At 31.1% G+C, this 7,261-nt stretch overlaps 1 pseudogene; it reads right to left on the reverse strand.

Annotated features, from left to right (window-relative positions):
- Positions 1-1,641: 1,641 nt before the first annotated feature.
- On the reverse strand, positions 1,642-1,966 carry LOC109460021 (cytochrome c oxidase subunit 6A1, mitochondrial; annotated as a pseudogene).
- Between the last annotated feature and the right edge of the window lie 5,295 nt (positions 1,967-7,261).

Here is a 7,261-nt window from a genome sequence, read left to right on the forward strand (position 1 = left end):
TTCACATTGTTGGTCTAAGTTCTGAAAATTTATCATTGATAAAGTAAATTTACATTTAAATGTACTTCTGGTACAGCTACAACGTACATTCCAATTTAGCCCTGTCAACAAAAATTAAGCTTATATATACAAAAGTCCATTCTGATGGAGTGACAATCAGGTATGATGTATATGACTTTGAATTTGATGTTAGTTAATGATTTCTGAATTGGCAGATAATTATAAGTTATAGACTGAAGGCTGAGGAATTTTAATGCTGTTATATAAAAGTTCTAAATTGAGTTTCCCAAGTTTGTGATGAAAAGCTGCATTTGATTACTTTGTAAATAAAGTAAAGAGGTTGAAGAAAGAAAAAGAAAATGATTGGGAATGAAGAGAGGGGTGATGAATAAGCGTGACTGAATTACACGATTGTAGATTCTCAATAAGTGGTATATTTTCTGTTTGTAAAAAATTATAAATTATTTTAAAATGTATACTCTTTTTGGATTTCCTATATCACCAAAGCTTTCAGGGAGGGAAACGCCTAAAATTGTTATTTGTAAAATTAATGAAAACTTGTAAGAAATGTATTTGACAGTGTACTCTTGTCTATACTTTGCACACAAGAACAGATGACAAAACTGAATAACTCGTATAATTAGATAAAAACCTTTTCTAAAAATTTAGTCAAAAGAAGGTCATTAGAGTGATGGACCATTTGACAGGAGTGGTTTTGTTAAAATTTTAGCCAATAGATCTACTTCTATTTAAGGTAAGAAGAAGACAAGTATCAAGAGCAACAACAACAAAAATGATGTCAAAAAAATTACTGAAAAAAATGTTTGAAATTTGGGCTAAATTCATAATATATTTTAGAAACTGTGTCTTTCTTTAATCCCATTGCCATGCTTAGATTTCATGTAAGTTTGTCAGTTACCATTGATTTTGTTTACTGAATCAAATACCTATATTTTAGTGATTTAAAATTTGTTAGAGGTAGAAGAGTAGCTTGGGAAGGACCGATAAATGTGGCGAAGCTAATGAAAACATTCAGGCTTAAAATAATTATTTTGGTATGATAATTATGGTTATCCAAGTCACAGTTAAGGGACTTGGTTAAAGGAAGCACTTCGATGTTAAATTAGACCAGTGAGTTAAAGAGGGAAATATATAATGCCAAGAGATTATGAGAGGATTTGTGAATTATTCTTAGGTCTTATCTCTGTATAGGGCTCCATATAGAATCATCTATGTAATATGTGGACAATATTTGGAAACCGAACTCCAATCTTTTCTTAAAAATTATATACAATGATGGAGTAGGCAAATCACATATAATGACTGTGATGCAGATTCTGCCTCTAACCTCAGCACTCAGTACACAATTCATTTTGCTGTTTGGTTATAAGAATTTTTCAGTGTTCACAGTATTTTATTTTATTTCCTTTTATTTTATTTTTTCATGACCAATCTAAGTTATTTATTTAAGCCATCTCCTGTCATAAACAAAGGGATAGAACATCAGAATACTGGTCCTTATTTGATACAAAGAAAGAAGATCAGCTTAAGGTCCCATCCACTTGTCTGGTCCGTGTGCTGAGTATTGATCCAAACCAGTGCTGTGGTCCCCAATCCAATGGGCAGTGATCCAGGTTCTCTTTATTCATCTTCATAGCCAGTTGGAAGCAAATTCACAAGAGCATTATGAAATAAAGTATGGTTGCCTTCTCTCCAGGGGAAGCGCTTGGACCTGATGCAGAGATGGAGGTAGGCAATGAACTCAGTTCTTTGCTTTCTGTGATATGACTTAGGGAGGACATTCAGCATGCTCACTTTCACCCCAGAGTACGATAAAGTAGTTGAGGGCCTTCCACATGATAGCTGAGCCCTCCTCATTGTGGGCACCACTCAACATAGACTGAGTCAGCTGTGACCGGAACTGACCTAATAACCCAGAAATCTGGTATTCAGCTGTCATGGCCATTTTTCACCATTACTGCAACAGCTAGGGAAGTGGAAGTCTTCAGTTATTTCAGTTGACTATTTTTACCTTTGTGATTCTCCTTCTCTTTGAAAGTTTTTCACTTTAAAAGTTTTGGTGTCCCTATATTTAGTGCAGCACTATGCACAATAGCCAAGATAAGGAATGAACTGAAATGCCCATCAGTTGATGATTAGGTAAAGACATTATGGTACATTTATACAGTGGAGTATTACTCTGCCATAAGAAAGAATGAAATCTTACCATTTGCAACAACATGGATGGGCCTACAGGATATTATGCTAATTGAAATGAGTCAGTCTGAGAAATGCAAATATCATATGATCTCACTTATGTAGAATTTAAAGAATAGAATAAATGAGCACTCAAAACAAAAATAAATTCAGATACAGAGAACAAACTGATGCTTGTTAGATGGGAGGAGAGATGGGAGAGAAGGTGAAGGGATTAGAAAATATAAATTGGTAGTCACAAAATAGTCACAGGGATGTGAAGTAGTGTATGAGGACTATAGTTAGTAATGTTGTAGAGATTATGCAGGGTGACAAATAGGTACTGGACTTACGGGGTGATGACTTCATAAATTATATAAATGCCTAAACACTGCGCTGTACACCAAAAACTAATATAAAATAATTTGAATGTCAACTAAAATTATATATATATATATATATATATATATATATATATATATATATATACACACACACACACACACACACACGCACACACACACACACACAGTCACAGGATGTAAAGTACAGCATATGTAATATAGTGAATGGTATTGTTATAGCTATGCACAATGTCAGAGGGGTAGTAGACTTAGGGAGATTATCACTTTGTGAGGGGTATAGATGTCTCATCATTATGTTGTTTTGTACACCAGAAACAACAACAACAAAAAAAAAGCTTTGGTGTTACTTTCTTTGTACATGTAATAATTAAAGTTTCTTAGGGGTGATAATTGTTAGTAAAGTTACATAGATTTCAAGTGTACAATTCTGTAATACATCACCTCTATGTATCACATTGTATGTTCACCACCCAGAATCAGTTCTCTTTCCATCACCCTATATTTGATCCCTTTGGTTTCTTTTGCTGTGCAGAAGCTTTTTACTTTGGTATAGTCCCATTCATTTATTTTAGCTTTTACTTGCCTTGCCTTTGAGGTCAAATCCGTAAAATGCTCTTGGAACCCAAGGTCCATAAGTTTAGTACATATGTTTTCTTCTATGCATTTTATTGTTTCAGGTCTTATGTTTAGGTTTTTGATCCATTTTGAGTTAATTTTGGTACATGGTGACAGATAGCAGTCTAGTTTTATTCTTTTGCATTTGGCTTTCCAATTCTCCCAGCACCATTTATTGAAGAGGCTGTCTTTTCTCCATTGTATGCTTTTGGCTTCTTTGTCAAAAATTATCTGTCCATATTAATGTGGGTTTATTTCTGAGTTCTCAATTCTAATCCATTGTTCTGTGGGTCTGTTTTTCTGCCACTAAGATACTGTTTTGATTATTGTTGCCTCTGTAGTACAGCTAAAGTCAAGGAATGTGATACCTCCAGCCTTGGTCTTTTTTCTTAGGATTGTTTGGCTGTTCAGGATCTTTTGTGCTTCCCTGCAAATGTGACAATTTTTTGTTCTATTTCTTTAAAAAATGCCATTGAGATTTTCATTAGAAACAATAAATGAATGCAGTAAAGTTGTTGGCTACAAAATCAATGTACAAAAGTCCACTGCTTTCCTATATACTAACAATGAAATCTCAGATAAAGAAATTTAAAAAAATTCCTTTTGCAATTGCAACAAAAATAATAAAATACCTAGGAATAAACTTAGCCACCGGTGTGAAAACTTATATACTAAAAACTATAAGACATTTTTTAAAGAAATTGAAGAAGACACAAAGAAATGGAAAAGCATTTCGTGTTCATGGATTGGAAGAATCAGCATAGTTAAAATAACCATATTACCCAAAGCAATATACAGATTTAATGCAATCCCCAGCAATACTTTTAAAATATATATAATTATGTGTCTAGGTAAGATTCTTTTCCCTTATATCCTACTTTTCAAATTTGGAGAAAAAACTTATTTCAACCCATATATATTTTTAATCAAACTACAAATTAAAATTAAAGAAAATAAAGACATATTTAAAGCTAGAAAGATGTAAAATATACATAAATGCAAATATTTTTTCAAGTTGATGAAAACATATCCTTAAAATTGAGAAAATAAAATGGAAGAAGATTGTAATTAGTTCAGAATATGAAGACTCCAACCCTGGAGAACCATCAAGGTAAGTTCCTTGGAGGGACAATGCAGAGAGGCTGGAACCATGCTGTCCATAGTGATCAGCAGAATAGAGATGTTGGAGGTGGGCCTCTGGCAAGAAGGGGTGCTCCTAGATAACACAGATGATTCAGTAATGATGACATTTGAAAGCATATTAATAGCAAATAGTGGGGTGGGGGGAATTTCAGATTTTTGATGTTAGAAAACTATAATTTGAGTGGTATAAAAATAAGTGTTCATTTCTAAGCAAAACAGAAATGGTGATATCAAAAGGCAGAAAAGTAAGATAGACAGTAATAATGAAATATAGAAGTGAAATCCATCATGTGAATAAAGTGCACAATGGAGGCTGAATTAAGCCAGAAATTTAAAACCATCCTAGAATAAACAGATAAAACATGGAGATGAAAATAAGCAGAATATGATGTGGATGAAAGATAAAGAATAGTTGGTTGAGTACTTGTATTGAGTATTCTTCAAGAAAAAAAATGACAATACTTAACATATAATGCAAAAGGAATTTTCTGAGGAAAATTAAAGCTAATGAATGCAAATTGAAATTCTTATCTATTATCATGGAAAAAGTCATTTTTTTCTTTTATACAAAAAAATCAAACCAAATAAGTCCTAGAATAAACATGTTTAATAGCTAAGATTAATAAAATATTAGTTATTTCTGTGAAACCCATAAAGTAAAACTCAGTAGATGTACATAAGAAGTTAATTTAGTTTTTATTGCTCTCTGTAACACTAAGTTTCTAAACACAGTTGGATTATAAAATAACTTAGTGCAAAGAAGAATAGCACATATTCCAGTTGGTATTAAATATAAAAAAATATAAAAAAATCCTTCAAACATAAGAATCAAATGTTAATATTTTGGAGTTGTTGGCATATATATATCTTTCGTATATTTTAAACGTTCTTATAATTACGTACAGTTTCAACAGCCAACATATACTAATATTGTTTTCTAAAATGGACCTGTAAAATAAGTGTAATTCAATATTAGTAATATTATTGATGCTTAAACTTCTATATTAAACAATTTCTCAAATTAACCATGTTTCTACATTTCATTGTGGCTCAGTATATTTTGCTTGACTTCAGGGAAAGTAGGTATAGAGTATGCAAAACATTCAATATCTATTAATAGAAATAATATGGTGTCTGAAATTATTAAAGGTTACAATTAGAAAGTGCCTCACTTATTAAAATATATTAAAAATTGAAACTAGGAACATTCTTTTCAGAGATACAGGGAGAAAAATAATATACTTAGAGATGCACTATCATAGTAGAATTTTAATTTTAAAGATGTAATGAACAATCAGAACTTCACTAACTGCTACTTATTCTTTAAGATATTAGAATCTATGCAGTTGGAATGTTTTGAAAATTGCATTAAAATATTAATGTATATTAAAGTAGTTGGAAGTTGACTTAATGTTTATTCACTATTCCTATAATTTGAGAAAAAATAAAGTGCCATTAAAATTTAAATCATATATATGTGTATATATACGCATATATATATATATATATATACATATATATATATATATACACATATATATATGTATGTATTCTTTATATGTTAAGGAAGTGCATACAGTTCAATCAATACTTTTCTTATATTCACAGATTTAAACAGTACTAAATAATTATAAGTATAGTGTAATTATAAACAAACTATAACATTTTCAGGACACTTAAATGTATTATATTTACTTGTGTCCACCAAGATACTTAGTTCATTGCTTTTTTTTTAGCATTGTCTACTTCCTTTACCCCTTGTCTTTCTTTCAGAATTAAAGCTTTCTTATACCTTCCTAGTATATGAACTCTCAGACATTATTAAATTATTAAAAAAACCTAAAGTGTGACTCATCCAGGAGAGTGACAATGTGTTTATATAGTTGTATTCTCCAATGTGATTATCTCATGTGTTTCACACAGTAGGTACATCTATTGGCTAAATGCAAATAATTTGGGATCTATAAATTATGTACAAATCTATTCCATGCTTCTTACTTGAATGAAACAGATTAAGATACATTTCAAACAAGGCAATCCAATTCCTTTTGTTCATTTGTAATCTCATTGAAGTTAATAGACCCCATAAGTCATACTCTGGGAGTTAATAACTGAGTATAGAAGACATTAACTCTTTCAGTACACAATGGAACCATTTGTGTTTTGGAGATTGAGTTACTACAACTAGTCAACAAGCCACTTAGGCACTGGTGATCATAAGGTTTTTTTAAGGAAGTTTAGGACCCTGAACTGACTTAGATAGGCAAAATGTCATGTTAATATACAGTATAAGAGGAAATACAACAACTAATATACCACTGTCTAATATTGTTACTGAAAAAAATCCGTCAATTTTAAAAGAATTATGTGTCAAACCATTATTTCTCACATTCCTTTTTAGAACATATAAACTGGTTCAAAGACAAAGCAAAAGATGCAAAATGTCCTTTGTTTATCACTCAAGTTAAATATGGTCTTCTAATGAAATAATGGAGCAGGGGGAGGTAATAATTTACTCTTCTGTCTCCAAAGCCCTGCAATTTTATTTTATTTCTTAAGAAAATTTATATATATATATATATATATAGAGAGAGAGAGAGAGAGAGAGAGAGAGAGAGAGAGACTGCATAGAGCTCAGTGAAGATGAAGCATACACATTACATTGCATCTGTCTAAGTGAACAAAAAGAAATAAATACTCTGAAATTCATTTGTTTTTGTGTAACTTTAGTGGCATATTTTTGTTCTTGTGATGTAAAATAAATAAAAGCATGTGGGCATTATCCCCCAAGAACTGATGTTAACTTAAAAGTTAAAATAAAATATCTTGCTATTTTAAGCCCACATGATAGCAATAGAATTTTGTTTTCTTATTAAATTTTAGGAATACAATTTTGCATGTCTCTATTTCTCATTTTTTCTCTCTTTCTCCTGGATTTGTTC

This window comes from Rhinolophus sinicus, linkage group LG01 (assembly GCF_036562045.2).
Source record: "Rhinolophus sinicus isolate RSC01 linkage group LG01, ASM3656204v1, whole genome shotgun sequence".
Taxonomy (NCBI): Eukaryota; Metazoa; Chordata; class Mammalia; order Chiroptera; family Rhinolophidae; genus Rhinolophus; species Rhinolophus sinicus.